Source organism: Mytilus galloprovincialis, chromosome 9 (assembly GCF_965363235.1).
Source record: "Mytilus galloprovincialis chromosome 9, xbMytGall1.hap1.1, whole genome shotgun sequence".
Lineage (NCBI taxonomy): Eukaryota > Metazoa > Mollusca > Bivalvia > Mytilida > Mytilidae > Mytilus > Mytilus galloprovincialis.
Window position 1 is genome coordinate 1675375 of NC_134846.1, and position 18057 is coordinate 1693431.

The 18057-nt window shown below is 30.5% G+C and overlaps 1 protein-coding gene across 1 annotated transcript in view; it reads right to left on the reverse strand.

Annotated features, from left to right (window-relative positions):
- The window catches only part of LOC143044214 (voltage-dependent calcium channel gamma-5 subunit-like), an 83423-nt gene that overhangs the window by 40699 nt on the left and 24667 nt on the right, over window positions 1-18057 (reverse strand). The gene's annotated exons all lie outside the window — the stretch shown is intronic.

The window sequence follows — 18057 nt, forward strand, 5'->3', positions numbered from 1 at the left end:
TGCACAAGTTGGTATTAAATAAACACTTCACAGATGCAAGAATACGAACGAATTTGTTATTAAAACTTTTTTTTCGATCATACCAATTAAAATATTGCATTTTATTGAAAAACTTAACGCAACATTATAGATCCACTGAATAACAAATGTAGATGTCTACCCCTTTTAAAAATAGTAGTCATTATGTGAAAATATAATAAAAATTATCCATCTATTTATTGAAAGTAGGAAATGTGGGGTTTTTACTTAACATTAATTATAATATGTTATATGGACAAAGCAGTAATAAACTCCTGTTGGTTTTAGTTTCCTAAATTCATTTTGCATTGTGAGTTGAGGCACTAACACATATAGCGTGAAATTCACAAAGTGTCCATTTTAACTGTTCTTACTCTCAACTTTGAGGAAGCGGGTCTGTATTGTATCAAGAACACACCCCTGGCTTTAAATATGAATATACACTCGAGTGAAGACAAGTCACAAAACTCCGAAGAAAATTGAAAATCGAAATTCCATAATTAAATGGCAAAATCAGAAGCTCAAATGAGATATGCGAAGCTGTCATATAGGACAGAAGATATGTTACTGCTGAAAGAAGGAAAGGTGAAATCGGCACTTTCGTCAAAGATCATATTTTGCAGTCATTCATTTGTATAAAAATAAGGAGATGTGGTTTGATTCCCAATGAAAAAATAAAAAACTATGAAACAATTCAAACGCGAAAACTTCAAAAATAAAGATAAAGATTCATATACGAAGTAAAACTTCTTTTTAAAAAAGAACCTTTGTTTCAAGTACCCCGGGATACATAAGAAGAAATGAGTGACTTGAATTAATGTATCTAAAACTATCATTAAAGTACACCTCAAGATACTTTTTATTGTATCTGAGAATGTTTTGCATGAATCGCACTCTATAGATATATGAGTTCAAAACAAATCTTCCATTAAGGGTTTAAAATAACCACCTAGAAAATCTACTTTTTTGCTGTAATACCAATGAACCAATCTCAACAAAGATGTTGTCGAAAAAAATGTCAGTATGTTGTGATGTATTCTTTAGTGCATTTATTGGTGGAATTAGAATGGATCTAAGAAATAAACTCATCATAGACACCAGGATTAAATTTTGTATTTACGCCAAACGCGCGTTTCGTTTACAAAAGAAATAATATTTTGAATGACAAACATATGAAATGTTTATCTAAGATTTCCATTTTGTTCGGTATGTATATTAAAATATGGTGATGATTGCCAATAAGACAACAAACTTCCGTAAAAACCGAAGTACTGAACAATTACAGTCATTGCAGATCACCATGCAGTTTACAAAAATAATACCATACATTAAGCCAAAAAGTAAAAAAGTGAAACAATACATCCCTCAGATTTCAAATGTTTGGCTTTGGGCGTTCCTGATGAAGGTAAATCCAGAAAAGCGCTTCGAACGCATGAAATTATTAACGTGTTGTTTTCAATTTTCATATAGAACCTTACAAGTGAAATTATGTTTACTCTGTTATCCTCTTATATTTAATGCGTTTCCCTCGGTTTTAGTTTGTTATCCCGAGTTTGTTTTTGTCCATGGATTTATGAGTTTTGAACAGCGGTATACTACTGTTGCCTTTATTTATCTACTAATACTGAAAGAAGTCTATATGCTTAACTCGTCAGCGTAATTTTAACTCTATACTAGACTATAGATGTTTCTGATTTTAGTTTGATGTTTTTAATATTCCTTTGTGGCACTTTTGAAATAAGTGTTGATGTATTACAGTTGTAGTTTCTAAATACATAAAAAAAAAATCAGGAAGATAATCAGAATTTTTATTCATTCCCACTAAAGATGTCTCTTATTCAAAATACAAAAATATAGATCTTTGGTGTAGATTTTTGTATTTTGTTGATATGCGATCTTAAAAGGGACCTTCAACAACCATTTAAGGGTGTGTCTTGTGTAAGAACATAAAGAACAATCGTTAAGCTATACAATGTATTCACGATATAACTTTTATTCTAGTCCTTTCGTCACATTTTAAACGTTGTATGAATGAATCAACAAAGTACACAGCTTAATCTTAATTGTGACCCTATAATCTTAAATAATTTACGCAGTTTTCGTTCTCTGTAATAAATTTGTAATTTTAAAGGACATTTGAATAACAGACTTTGAAGAAACGGTTGTCTTAACCCTAAGTAAACTTTTTAGAGCGATATGTACGTGCATTAATACATTAAGGGACGGCATGTACGTTAAGAAATCTATGTATTAAAGTTACGTAATCCGGTATGTAAACATTACCACGTGTATTTGTTTATAACTATACACGTGTTGGAAGTATATAATATTTTAAATGGTTTTTTTTGGTCGAGTAAGAACTGACCATAATATTTGAATAAGGTCATTTCAAATATTTCGTGCTGTACTTTTGGCGGTTGTGCGAATTTAAGATATTGTCATTCGATGTTCGCTTTTGGTGCAGTAAAGTTTCCCACCCTTCCACCCGACTTGATGTATTTTTCTTATGTTATTTTTGTTTATTGTGATTAATGTGTGTAGAATCTTTAATTGATTCACAATGTGTCTTTGAGTACATAATGAAAATTGCTTTTATCTTTGTAGATTGGTTTTTGTGTTCGTTACCTGCAGTGGCCTAGGCAGACAGTAACAGATGAACATTAGTATTTTGCATTTGTCTTTAATAAAATTAAAGCTTTGCTGCACACTGTCAGGCGAGCCGATCCCATACAAAGGTGCTGGGTTTATTTTTGTAAATAATCTATGTTCGCTTAACGTTATGAATTAGAACATAAATTACATCTTTGTCTCGAGATATAAGAAAATGATATATATTTTTTTTTGATCCTCAATGCTTTTCGACTTCGTACTCTATGTGGCATTTTAACATTTTAATTCGATGATATATTTTTGTATCTGGCGTAAACAATCATAAGTATGGTGCCCTTGATAAGTTAGTTGTTTACATACTTTAATTTAGAGCACCGATCAATTAGTAACTGCTTTATTTCGAATATCACAGAACACGCATGTTACATGTAGTATCTTTGTCTCAATTTCAATTTCGAAAATTGCTATGAACTTTGCTTGAAACGGTACCTTAAATAAACAGTAGTATACCGCTGTTCAAAATTTATAAATCGATAGGTTTAAGACGTTTTAGTTTACACAAACAGTTGAACCAGTACATATGTTTTCATTACAGGAGACATTCTTTGTCTTAGAAAATTTCGATCAGATAATAAATTAACCTATATGAAAGAAGAAGATCTGTGTTAAAATCTTTGACTACTTAGACCTATTGAGGAATTGATTAACCAGTTACGTGTCTTCTATAACTCAGACAGCAATCACTGAAGGGTTGCAATCTGGCTGTCAAAACAAACACATATTTCCACTTTGCCGATATTTGGGTATAACTATCTACAACTGGGATCAGGCGAGGGTTAATAGCTCTTCATTTAACACCATTTTTCAAGCTAAACTGAATTTATCATGTTTAACGTTTAGCATTGTTTAGATTGTTATTTTGTAATGTTGGGTTATTTTATTTTTTATCAGAACTAGTTTAGTAGGAATTTGATGATGGTACTTCTACTATTATTCTTTTTTTTTTATTTTTAAAATTCCTTTATTTCCATCAGTTGCTTGTTACATTGTCTTCAACAAGTCCAAGCTCCTTGTGAAGAATACATATAAATTTCAATTCTATTATATATTAATAAACAAAACATCAATTTAATAAATGTTTCTCAACATTAACTAAAAAATTATCTTCTTTTAACTTCTTTGAATAATACATTCGTTTTGTAAATTCTCTTTTGAATAGACAAAAAACATCAAGTCTTTTCATTTTCTGTTCAGATCCATAGTAGGATTTATAAATTGAAAACCCAATAATTGTTATAAGAAAGTTAAAGCCAAAGTAATATTTATCAGATATTTTATAGCCAAAAACAATATCTTTCAATGTGAAATCTTTTTCTATATTTACTTTTTGCAATAAATTATGAATTTTTCTCCAAAAATCGTGCAAAAAAGAACATGACATAAAGTAATGTTGATAATCTTCTTCAGTAAAGCATTTATTACATAAATCATTGTCTGTTACCTTCCATCTAAATAATAACTTTTTGGTTGGTAAAATGCTTTGTAAAAGTTTCCATCGATACATCTTTAATTTATTTTCTTCTAAATAGTAAAAAATAAAGTTGTACAATGGTTTCAAATGAAATTCTGTCTGTAATGGTAATACATTTAACCATACATTTATACCAATAGGTTTCACAATTTTTTTCTTTACTAATCTGTTATATAATAACTTATTTGTCAAAAAAGAAATGTCAATATATTTACCATTTATTGACAAACATTGCCTTTTTACATTGACTATACTTCTTGTTGAATTCTCTGATTTAAGACATTGTAACCAATCTTTTGGAATTGCTTTTTTTAGGGATGTCAACTCAGCTATCCAGTTGGATTTATTTTCAATTTTTTGCAAAATTACATCTTGTGAAATTTCGCCATCTTCATTTAAAATATCATTTATATAAATTAAGTTACCTTTTATCCAATTTTTGAAAAAAAGACATTTGTTATGAAATTTAATGTATTTATTCCCCCAAATAATTTGTTTTCTGATTTCGTAAAAGGTTTTTGGTATATCTGTCTGTCCTCCTCCTAATTTCATCCAGCTTTTTAACACGTTTTTATAAAATATTGGAATATTAGGTAGATATTGATCAACTTTATTATAATCCATATTCATATAAACTGCTAGGCAATTTTTTCCTGAGCATTGTAAATAATTTAAAGGTATAAGTTGCCATCTGGCCATATCTGTATGTAAGATTCTACCTATCCATGATGCTTTTAGTGATTCAAAGTGACTTTCAATGTCAATCATATTCAAACCCCCGATTTCATAACTACCAATCATCGTATTTCTTTTAACTTTATCTGGTTTGTCATTCCAGATAAATTTGAAACATTTTCTTTCTATTTCTTTTTTATATTTTTCTGGACATACGCATGAGCTAGCTAAAAAGGTAAAGAGTGGTATAATCAAAGATTTAATTATCAATATTTTACCTAAAATAGTGAGATTTCTCTTTTTCCAAAGAATAAATAATTTATCCATTTTATCTATTTTAGTTTCAAAATTTAATTTCTCACATTCTTCATTATTATGTCCAAAATAAATCCCTAAAGCTTTTACAGGTTTATCTGTCCAGTTAATATTTGCTATTTTGTCTTTACTATTTTTGAGTTTTCCTATCCATATCCCTTCTGTTTTATTTTTATTTATAATTAATCCGGAATAAGATCCGAAGATTTCAATTTCATTCAATGCTAGTTCGATATCATTTTTATCATTAAAAAATAAAGTTGTGTCATCAGCTAATTGGCTTATTTTAATACAATGTGTTTTTCTATCAAATTTTATCTGAAATCCTTTTATATCTTCGTTATTTCGAAGTCTTAGTGCCAATATTTCAACGGATATGACAAAAAGTAAAGCAGATAAAGGACACCCTTGTCTAATACCTCTTGAATTCTTAAACATTTCTGAAATCCACCCATTATTAATTATACATGTTTGAATATCAGTATACAAAGTTTTAACCCAATTTTTGAATGATTCATTGAATCCAAAGTGATCTAAAGTGTCTAACATAAATTTCCATTCAAGCGTGTCAAATGCTTTTTTAAAATCGACAAAAACAATAGCCCCTTCTATATTATATATATCTGCATAATCTATAATGTCCTGTATTTGTCTTAAATTAAATCCAATAAATCTATTTTTTATGTATCCAGACTGATCAGTGTTTATGAGTTTAGGTAAAACTTTTTTTAGTCGTTGAGCTAGAACATGGGACAATATTTTAAGATCGACGTTTAATAATGAAATTGGTCTATAATTTTCTAATTTTAATGGGTCCCCCTTTTTGAATATTAACGACAAAACACTAGAACGCTGAGAGTAAGTCAACAAATTATCTTCATGACCCTTATTATAGACTTTAACAAGTAGATATTTAAGCTTCTCCCAAAACGTTTTGTAAAATTCTACGGTTAGACCGTCAAGTCCAGGAGACTTGTTTAATTTCATATTGTTTATCGCTTCAGAACATTCCTCAAGCGTTACTGAACCATCACACAATAGTTTTTCTTCATCATTTAATTTATATTCTAATTTTGTATTTTTAATGTATTCTTGGGATGATGTATCATTAGGATTTTGTGATGAAAACAATTTTTCATAGTAGTTTTTAATCTCAAGTAAAATCTTACTTTGATCTTTTAAGATATTGTTTTTTTCATCTAATAACTTATTTATCGATTTTTTAATTTGCCTTTGCTTTTCAAGTCCCAAAAAATATGCATTATTTTTTTCTCCTAATTCAACCCATTTTTCTCTGGCTCTGATTTGTGCACCAATGGCTGTCTCATCATAAATCTTATTCAGTTCTGATTCCAAATTTTTAATACGATCATCCAAATTAAAGTTTAATAAATCTAATTGGTCTCTCTCAACCATCTTTTCCTGTAATTCTTTTTCTAACGTGTGTGTGACTTCTCTTTTGGCTTTAGCTTTTGATTTACAATATTTTACAGTAGCTTCTTTAATTTCAAGTTTTAATATATCCCAAAAAGTACGACAGTCTGTATCTCTATTTTGGTATTGATTTAAAAAGTTAGTTATCAAATTGTTAATTAAGGTTTGATAATCTTTATTTTCTAAGACAGAGTTATTTAGTTTCCAAAACCCACGTCCTTTTTCTGACGCCCCCGTTTTAAATGTTAAACAAACGCTCAGATGATCAGTATACTGAATTGTTGCCGGTTTAATTTTACATGTATCTATCTGAGGTCTTAGATTGCTATCAATCAGTATTAGATCTATTCTACTCGCCTGAGATTTATCTTTTCTCCTCCAAGTAAACTGTTGTATATTTTCATTCATAACTCGCCAAATATCAATAAGATTGTTATCTTTTAACAACGATTTCAAGCTTGATACTGGTTTATTGTTTTTGTGATTGTTACTTGCACTTATTCTATCAATATTTTTTAATGTTTCATTAAAGTCTCCCCCAATTATTGGGATTCCAATACCATTTTCTTTCACAAAGAGATCTACCTTTTTAAAAAATGACTTTCTTGCAGTTGTGTTGTTTGGTCCATATAAACAAACTATTGAAAAAATTGTGTCATTAATTTGGATATTTAATAAAACAATCCTTCCATCTTTATCTGTAAAATGATTTATAATCTCATACTTCAATAAATTGTTTATAAATATCGAGACCCCCCTGCTTGCTGATGTACCATTACTGCAAAAAACATCAAAGTTAGTTTGATTTTTTATTTCATTTTCAATATCTAAGTCTATATGAGTTTCTTGTATTAAAGCTATTGATATTTTTTGAGATTTTAACCATGTCAAAACCCTGTTACGTTTCTCTCTTGAGTGCATGCCATTTACATTAAGGCTGCACAATTTTACTGTGTTATCAAATAACATATTAAAAAGTTTACAGTTCTATCCACAACATTGAATAAATCATGTACTTTCTCCATACACATATATTAATTTGGTATACACACATATTGTAAATAAATAACGATAATTATAAACATCACAGTGCGGGATTGCATACTTATTTTTTCTTAACTGTACATACACATGATACATGCTGTTTTCATTTGATATCCATGGATTATTATTCTGAACACTTTTGGTGTAATTGTATTCTATATTTCTCCAACAAAGATATTCATAATGTTCTCTTGTAATATAAATTGTTGGATTGGATATACAAATTTCATTTATACACATTGAATCTGTGAAACTGATATAAATATGTGTGTAAACATTTGCACGGAAATCATGGAAATTACTTTTGTTGAATGGATGTTTTTGCACAACAGGTAAGGAATTATATATACCTTTTATTATCAGTATTGAACACAGATAAGTATTTTTAAAAACTATATATAGTATGTCTGTCTTAACGATTTCACTGTTTGGAATAAATACCGGTTTGGCTATATTATTGTGAACTTTAAATGTTTGAAATAGACTTTTCGTTTCTATAAATAGTACAGGGAAAACCCTACATAATATGTAAACATAAACCAGTTGTTTATACATTGAGTTCACACTTTTTCTATCTACATATATTAATATCATCACACAACTATTTGTTACTACACTTTGTATTACTTCATTTCCACAACTAGCACATAATATAACATACAGCAAAAAAATACATTGTTTCAAGAATCGTGAATACACGTATGTCGATTTTGAAAAATGTTGTACATATGTTAACTCATTCAGTTTGAGCTTATTGTTTTTCATATTTTTAAATTTTTTATATTTTGGATAAGATAAAATTATTTACATTGACATGATTGTTTTCATTTATTATACATCAGAAAATATTCGTATTAGGTTTTGCCTGTGTTTTGTTTCTTTTGCATTCTGTTGTGATTGTTTTTGTCATGAAGTCTTTCTGGTGGTGTTGGCGGTGTTCTTGCTTTTGGATCTGGCCTAGTCTGCCCTGAAGGTGTTTTGACAAATTTGTCAATGGATTGTTGAGATTTAGTTGTTTTTTCTTGAACATGTTGAACATCACTATCAACAATTTTTACAGTTTTTGTTGTGCTTTTCATAGTTTGTCCATCTTTGTCTGATTTACTGGTGTTTTTCGTTTTGACAGCTTTATCACTAACATCACTAAGTATAGGTACCTGTGTTGATGGTATTTTGCTATGTGTGTGTTCATCATTTACTTCATTTTCTTGTACATTCTCATTCTCAGAGAAGCCTTTTGTACATTCCATCATTCTATGACCACTTTCATTACAAGACTTGCACACCCAGTCATTAGGGCAATGTTGCATAATATGCCCTTTTATCAGACATTTATGGCATATTTTCTCATCTAAACTTGTTGAATTTGGGCTGTTATTGAAATGGCTAAATTCTGGTTGCCCAGGATGAAATATTTTAGCATAATATTTACCAATTGTTAGATCTCTTGGTATGGGGTTATCTAATAATTTACTGATTACTAATCTGTCCCCAGTTTGACAGTTTGTGACTTTACCATCTACTCTCAGTCTTTCTCTAGAGAGATCCTGGATGTTGCATCCTGCTAGTGTAAGAGCTCTGTGTATTTGCTCGTCGTCCGCTGACAAGGGAACATTTTTAACTTTTATTCGTATGGTATCTGGTTGGAGATTAGAGGGATTACGGGGATTTTGCGGATGCAAGGAAATCTGCCTGCCACGCAGATTTAAACCTTGAATCAACAATGACAGTCTGTCTTCCTCATTATCCATATATATTCTCCACATGCTTCTGATTCTTTGGATACCTTTTATACACCCAGCATGGACTTTGAGAGAAATGGCCTTATAAATTTCGACGTTCGTGAGCCATAAAGATCGGGCAGGTTTGGCTTTGCCGTGAACATCTTCATCAAGAAGAAAGAAGGGTTTCACTCGATCGCTTGATTGTGAATTATTTGGTGAATTTGTTTGGTCTTGACTATTGTGATCATTGTAACTGTAGTTTTTATCATTGTTTTTATCATTGTTATCATCTGTTTGACTATTTTTTCCCGTGAGCGCATTAGAATAAGACGCCATATTTGCTTTGTTCACATTGTTTACATCGTGAGTTTCAACTTGACCTTCAATTTCTGTCGATTTCATACAAACTAAACTTTGAATTAACTGCTGAATCTGCTCTTGATTGAGTTCTTTACACAACTGTTCAATTGTTTGCGACATTATTGTTAACTTTTAAATATAATTTTCAATTTTTACGGAGCTCGCTCTTGGACAGCCTTAACATACCAAGGGACGTAATCTCTTCTACTATTATTCTTATCATAGATATTATTGTTTTTTGGTGGAGGGGAAGTTTATATAATTAAGTATTAGCTTCGTTGTCCAAATTTATATTTTTGTGCTGCTCTTGAAGTAGATCAGGCCTTGAAGGCATAAAACTTTGCTCAGTGCTCGGAGAACAAATATTATGCTCGAAACAGGAAATCAAGCAATTTGATTGGTTGATTTTCGAGTCTGAGTACAAAAATCATGCTCGAAAGTTTTATGACCGTGAGGCCAGGGGGAATTGACTGAATGAAAGCAATATAGAAATCTCTTGGAACAAGATTAAAATATGCAAATTACTTTTTATCCTTAATTCATCTACTGTACAAAAAAGTAATAAATATGTAAAACGAAGACACTTGATCATTATTACTTTATTGTTAGTTTATGGGCATGCGTACTAAAATATTGCTATTAACAACAATGACTTGTGTGTTGGCGTCTTTGTCATGTTTATTTGAATGTTAGTCAGTTATGATGTTGTATGCCAAGATTGATATGATTTCTTTCATTCTTGTTTAACCTTTTACATTAAATTCCAGATGTTGATACATACATGCTCATTAGTACATGTGTAGTATGATTAATATAATGAAAACTTCCAACACAGACAAATGTATTTCATCAAAGTTGACTGCGAAATTGTGTATTCTTAAAAAATGCAGACATTGATTTTGAACGTGTGCATTTATTGTGCAGTTTGTCATCTTTCGTTAAAGTTTGACTGTCCCGTCACGTTATTTCAGTTTGGGATTTTTCTTACACTAATATGCGGCTTAGCTTAGCGAAAGGTAGTGCGACGTAATCAGTCAAACAAACTTTATTAGATTAACTTTCTAAGGAAGTAATAAAGTTTAAACTTTAAAATCTTAACAGTTTTCACATCTAAATATTCAATTTAAATGTCTCCTCTAGATCAAAGGACGACATCAAAAGTTTAATGTAGGATAAAAAAAAAACTCAATTCACATATTTTTTCATTTATTCCCCCCCCCTTTTTTGCTTATCCTGCATTTTCTTTTACTCAATGGACTCGGTGAATTAACGTTGTACTTGAAAAATGAAACCGTACTTTTCTACAAATACTTCATATTCTTTTCCAAGTTTTATGTATTCGACTTAGGATAGCGATTTTTTTCTGATTCCGTTTACTTGAAGAAAAAAAAATCCCGAAATTGTAAGTAAATTCATAACATGTAACAAACCATGCTTTGTTAAGAAAAAACGGAGATGGCCAACAGGGGATGATTAAATGTAGTTTATAAACTCCAACAATATACTTCATTAGGTTTTGCTATTCTCGGTTGAAAAACGAACGTAAATTATGTATTGTAAATATTTATAGACCATTGGTTTTCCCGTTTAGATGGTTTTACACTAGTAATTTTGGGGACCTTTATAGCTTGTTGTTCAGTGGCTCCGTGTTGAAGGCCGTACATTGACCTATCATGGTTTACTTTTATAAATTGTTATTTGGATGGGGAGTTGTCTCATTGGCATTCACACCACATCCTCCTATATCTATGTAAATAGACACAAACAGTTTTTAAAAAAAGTGTTTATTCATTAAATCATTCAAGTGTATCGATAGAAAGGTGAGTTTCTTCTTGTGCATGCATTTAGTCATCCTTAATTTCTTGATATTTTGTTGATCAGTTTATCATACACGTTTCGTTTTGTATTTCATTTTAAACACGAATGCATACTACATATACTTTAGCGGAAAGTTCAACAATTATATCCAGCTCTATTCTTACAGTATATAATTGAAAGATAAATGTTCATCCATTTAAAATCGAAAACAGTACATTTATATTTAAAAAAAGAAGATGTGGTATGATTGCCAATGAGACAACTATCCACAAGAGACCGAAATAACACAGAAATTAACAACTATAGGTCACCTTACGGCTTTCAATAATGAGCAAAGCCCATACCGCATAGTCAGCTATAAAAGGCCCCGAATTGAAACAAGAGAATTGTTCCTTATAAACTACGATTTCTCACAAGTATTAATTTATTATTTAGTTCCACACATGCATAAGAAATAATCTTCGCCGATGTAACATTTCAATTTATTACAATAACATGCCTTCACTGAATTCATTCAGGTGCACCAATGATACGATTAAAGTTATTTTGTTTCTATCTTTGGGGGACAATTTCCTCCGTTTATGGTACGCTTATAGCTACATTTTTGTACTGTGTGTATGTTTTATAGCATGAAAATAATAAAAGAGGAATGTCAGTGCAACCACTGATTAATAATTGTAATGGATCAGTATTATGAGATACTTATTATAAGTGACTACGACATTGTTAGGATTATAACCTATCGTCAGTATGAAAGAAATTAAAAGTGGTTCATATATTCATCCGTATAAAAGCGGCACATGTATTTTATTTTATCCTTATATTTCTCATCATGCCGGGTACAAGATAATTGAGTTGCTGCATGCAAAGAACTTGGAATATTACTTAAAACAAACTATCAGTATAATATTTCGACCCCACTATTTGAAGGTAATAACTATCAGTATAATATTTCGACACCACTTTTTGAAGTTAATAAAACATTTATTTATTTCTTTTGACCAAAGGTTTGTAAACTATACAAATCATTGTTTTTACGTTCGTAGTAACATAGTTAATTCCATTGTCGGTCACCTGTGTCAATTCACGTGCACACTTATTACATTGTTGTTGTATTTAAATCTTTCGGCCAATGAAATGAGACGTAACAAGTTGTTTGTTTGTGATACGCCAGAATGTTATCAATGAACTATCAAACGCTAAAGTCGACTGCATTTCAGTATAGAGGGTAGGAAGTTTTTATCATGCTTTCATAATTAACCCAGCTTATTTTTTTCATGTAAATAAAATTTACAAGCCTTATATCATGAACCATTGAAATTTCTTCATGTGATCTGAAAAGGAATGGGAAAGAGTTAAGTGAATGATGCAAACACTCAACAGTGACGCTCGAGTCATAACAGTTTGATTGGACGAAGATGAAGAGCATTATAAACTAAAATTTTGATAAGCCGTGCTAAATACAGCAGGCAAATATATACCTGGTGTAAGAAACCTTAGTGTTACAGTGTTTTAAAAGTTTTAAAATAGTGAAAGAAATATCAATTATATTCACGTCAACATGAAAGTGCCGTCTCAAGGCTAGTTTAACAACAGTTTCAGCGATTGCAATCAAACCGATTATCATACAAACATAGAAGATTTGTCTCCAACTCAACTAAAGCATTGAAATAATGTGAATTTATTACCACTACTAATCTTTTCTCTGATGCATACATTGTACCAATCCTTGTTTTTTGGCACATATATCAAATTCAACGAAAGCTAATGCATTTAGTTTTTTTTTAAGTTGATCAAATTCAAGGAAATCTAATTGAATTTGATTTGTGAAAAATTTCACAATAAGGGTTTTACGACAAATTTGCGTTTAAAGATTGACAACAACATTGGTTACTCTACGATCAACGTCGGAGAATTCGTGACAATATGTTATTTCTCATAAATCATCATACTATTTTGTTATTAAAATTATAAAGACTACAACACTTGGACACAAATGATATCGGATATGTTCCTTACGTCGTAACAACAATCTCCTTCCCTTTCATGAATGTGACCTACCGAATTAGACTATTTACCGGATTTGTTATCACATAAGCAACACGACGGGTGCCACATGTGGAGCATGATCTGCTTACCCTTCTTGAGCACCTGAGATCACCCTTAGCTTTTTGGTGAGGTTCGTGTTGTTTTTTTGTTCAGTTTTCTATGTTGTGTCATGTGTATTGTTGTTTGTTTTTACTTTTTTCATTTTAAGCCATGACGTTGTCAAGTTGTTTTGGATTTATGAGTTTGACTGTCCCGTTGGTATCTTTCGTCCCTCTTTTGGAATTATGGAACATTTTTGATTAATTTTCTCTTTCAATGACTAAAACCAAATTATTTAATTTTCGTGCGTTTCTAGAACAACCTTAAAAAACACGCTAAAATGTGTTAATTAGTACAAATTGAATGATTAGTTGATTAATCGAAGGTAGATATTTAAACATTCCAGAATACTGGAGTAAATACAAGCTTAGTCTTGCAATGGTATTTGACTTTTTTTACCCATTACACAAGAATTCCCCATTTCAAACTAAACCAAAAATTGATGATAACAACAATATACTTTATTTTGAAACACTCTGACATATATTTACATGTGTTACAAGAGGCAAAATATATCATTAATTGGTGGTTTCTACAAAACAAATAATCATATAATTTAGAGTATAATTACGAAATTTTTAATAATTTTGTAATAACGGTGATAAGTTCTGAAAAATTGATATTGCAATTGACAGAATTAATCCTGCATTATATCATGAATATATATGGCCAACGTAGATATATAAAATATAAGGTCAATGTCAGAAAAATATAAACTTTTTTGTATGAGTCTGAGAAAATGGGGAAGGACTACCGAGCCCTTCCCCAGTTTTGTCCCGAGTACAAAAAAGTTTATATTTTCTGACATTTACTTTATATTGTTTTTATACTGCACTTAAATTAATACATTGATTATTTGCTACTCAAATTGTAAGTTCAATTTTAAACTTATTATCATCCCTCAATAAACCTCTGATTGTAGGAAAAGTGATCCATGATGAAATTGACATTGCACAAAATATAGCTTGTGTTACTATATTTAGGAAATAAACACAACTAGTTGCAGTATAAATAAGTATCGTGTCTTAGGGAGACATAAGCCGAACATTGAAATAAATCACTTTGATATAAAGTAAAATCTCTGATACCTCTGAAATAGAAATTATCAAAATGCTTGTTTTCTTGATTGACAACATTTGTTGCGATTTGAGGACGTGTTTTTCAACAAACAATAAATCGGCATTCCCATGGTAACTTACTATGTTCCTCTTTTTGCTAACTTGATACTTCATCCGTATGAGGCTAACATCATATAGCAGCTTCTTGTGGTGAATCGGAAGAATAAGGGCAACAGTAGTATACCACTGTTCGAAAGTCATTAATCGATTGAAAGAAAACAAATCCGGGTTTCAAACTAAAACCGACGGAAACACATCAACTATGAGAGGAAAACGACAAAACAATAGAAACACTAAATTGCAACCAAAAACAAACGACAATGCAACACACACAGAAACGAACTATAAGATAACACTTGACTAAGAACCAAAAGTATTTGTTAGCTTATTTTAAATGTAAATCCCTCTTGAGATTAAAATCTTGTGTTCTAAACAAAACATCAAAACTACAGATTAACTTTGACTGTTGGAACGGCAATCAATATTAGAAACAAATACACAATTTCTCAAAACATGAGTTCCCCTCGAGATATTGGATGATGTTCATCTTACCCATTGTTTGGTAAGCTGTTTTTTTTTGTTGACGTTTATGTCTTTTGGGATTTTTTTCTTTTCGGTTCACAATCTCTTGGGGACTGTTGAATAATAAAGGCAACAGTAGTATACCGCTGTTCAAACTCATAAATCCATGGACAAAAAACAAAATCGGGATAACAAACTAAAACTGAGGGAAACGCATAAATATAAGAGGAGAACAACGACACAACACTACAATGTAACTAACACACACAGAAACGGAACAAGCATCAAACAAAATCCCACGAGAATAACAAATATAACATCAAAACCAAATACATGAATTTGGGATAGACAAGTACCGTGACACGTCTTATCGCAATGTCAATTTACAGTTTTGAGTCTGACCCAGTAGAAGCAACAAACCTAATGATACAGATTTATAGATCATTCATATATGAAGACATTTGAGAATCAAACTATAGGTATTTACTCACCTCTATGTTACCAATTGTACCTTAAAAGTAATTTCAAAATAGCATATAAATCTATCAATTTGTTATTAAATGTAAATCAATAAAATATGCAATCATTTTTTTCAACGCCTTATTTTCGTATTCCCATTTCTCGTTCAGTTTGACGTATCGGGTTGTAAAGATTTATCTCAAGTACTCGTAATAGACACATGAAACCTCATAAGGCATTTGTAGGGAATTACCCTTCTACTAGAAACTCTTTATAAGCTTTAAAGATATTGTATGGGAATCGGATATACAGAAGATAAGTAAAAACATACGCGACACTCTTGGGTTTTGAAATAATGATAGGCTTAATGTGACCTGATTTGAGGACATAACTTTTCAGATACTTGTTTTTTTTTTCTGTAAATATCTATTATACTATTTAATAAGATAAATATAAACAAAGTTTTTCACAAATATCGACTCCAAACTAAATTACAAAAAGAAAAGTCCATAAACCAAATGCTAGACTATATATCAATATATATATATATAAACAGGAACGAACAAAAAGTAGTTGCCATATTTCTGACTTGGTACACGCATCCTCGAGAAAAAGAAAATGATTTACAAGCTCTATTTTTGTAAACAATCTTTTTATTTCTTACCGATAGCATATTTAAATGATAATTGAGTGATTTAATAATAATGCTTAAGTATTGACTCATATACTGGCAAAACAACATATGCATATAGCAAATAGATTTTTTACGAATATAATTTCGATTCTTTTTTTTTTTAATGAAGGTTAAATTGAGTGTGTGAATTCAAACTTATAAAAATAAAAACTTATTATTATATGCTAGCGGTCTTGACCGCCTATGCTTTTTCCATTGTTTACTAACATAATTTCCTATATTGTATCTTTAATACTATATAGCAAATGGGGAATGTACATTCGTAGAGGAATATTGTATAAAACAGTATTCAATATTCAGACTTGAAAAAAGAATGTGGAATTGCCGTACAAAACAACTTTTTATGCATTCAACGCGAAACTTGATATTATAACACTCTGAGTTTTGACCCTGATACATCTAACTTCATTTGTCTAAAATCTTAAGCTGAAGTCGCCTAACAATTCAACGTTCACCAGAGTACGCCTTTGGAATAGATTAAATTAAATCGTATTTACTGAAGACCACCCTAGGAACAGAAAGGCACACACCACTTCAGCAGCCGATGAACAATATGACTTGATGTTCCTTTATGTAATCAAACTATTATTCTCCAAAAGGTCAACAGCTACTGATGATGTAATATTATGTCTGTTTAAATTCTTGATGAAAAATATACAGTTATAAGGCGTTTCCCAATAGTGGACAGGCAAATGTAAATGAATTATCATTTATTTACCTTTTTATTTCGGTATATGATGTGTGCATATCAAATTTAAAAGTAAATGATCAAATAAACATTACAAGAATATAGATTTTTTTTATTAAGTAGAGTATGTCCAACCCAATAAAAAAAGCTTGCAATTTTTTTTTTATCAAATTTGTAAGATTTGTTGGACTCCAAAAAATAGAAACACATTGACGATTGGTTATGTCTATTGATTCCGTTGTCTTTTAATTGATAGAGTTAACTTATCAACCTTTAAATGTAGTAAGTGGACAAAACTGGTAGAATCGTATTACTTAACTACTTCAAAACCAATTTACATACATTCGTTTACCGATTAAAAAACCAAACCATTTTCTACTTCCAACAGATACCAAAGTGGTAAACCTGACAAACGTATAAGCATTTAGATCCTTCAAAACCAATCAGATTTTACTCTATTGAAAATAAAAGTAGTTCAGAAAATTAATTTGTCTGAAATCTACGGCATAAGAAAAGGTATGGTACGGCCATTACAATTCAGTACTAATCATATTATGTTACCCAAGCGGAAGATGAACATTTGTTATAGTCTAGTTCATCGTTGATTGCTGTACGCCCTCGCTGACGTGTTTGTCATGTTCAATAAACTACAATCATAATTCAACTTCTGTCGAAGGAAGAGTCATCAAACGTTGACAAAGTGTCAAAACTGTAGGTGAAATCTTATTACGATTGTCATAGATCAGACGATGTTTTACTACCGTTAATCGTTAGTGTTTTATTATTGTAGTAATAGATTAAGGCAACAGTAAATAACTGATCTTCAAATCTCATAAACTAAGGGAGCTACCATTTGATTTTTTTTGGGGGGTGGGCTAGGATGAAATTTGAAAAAAATA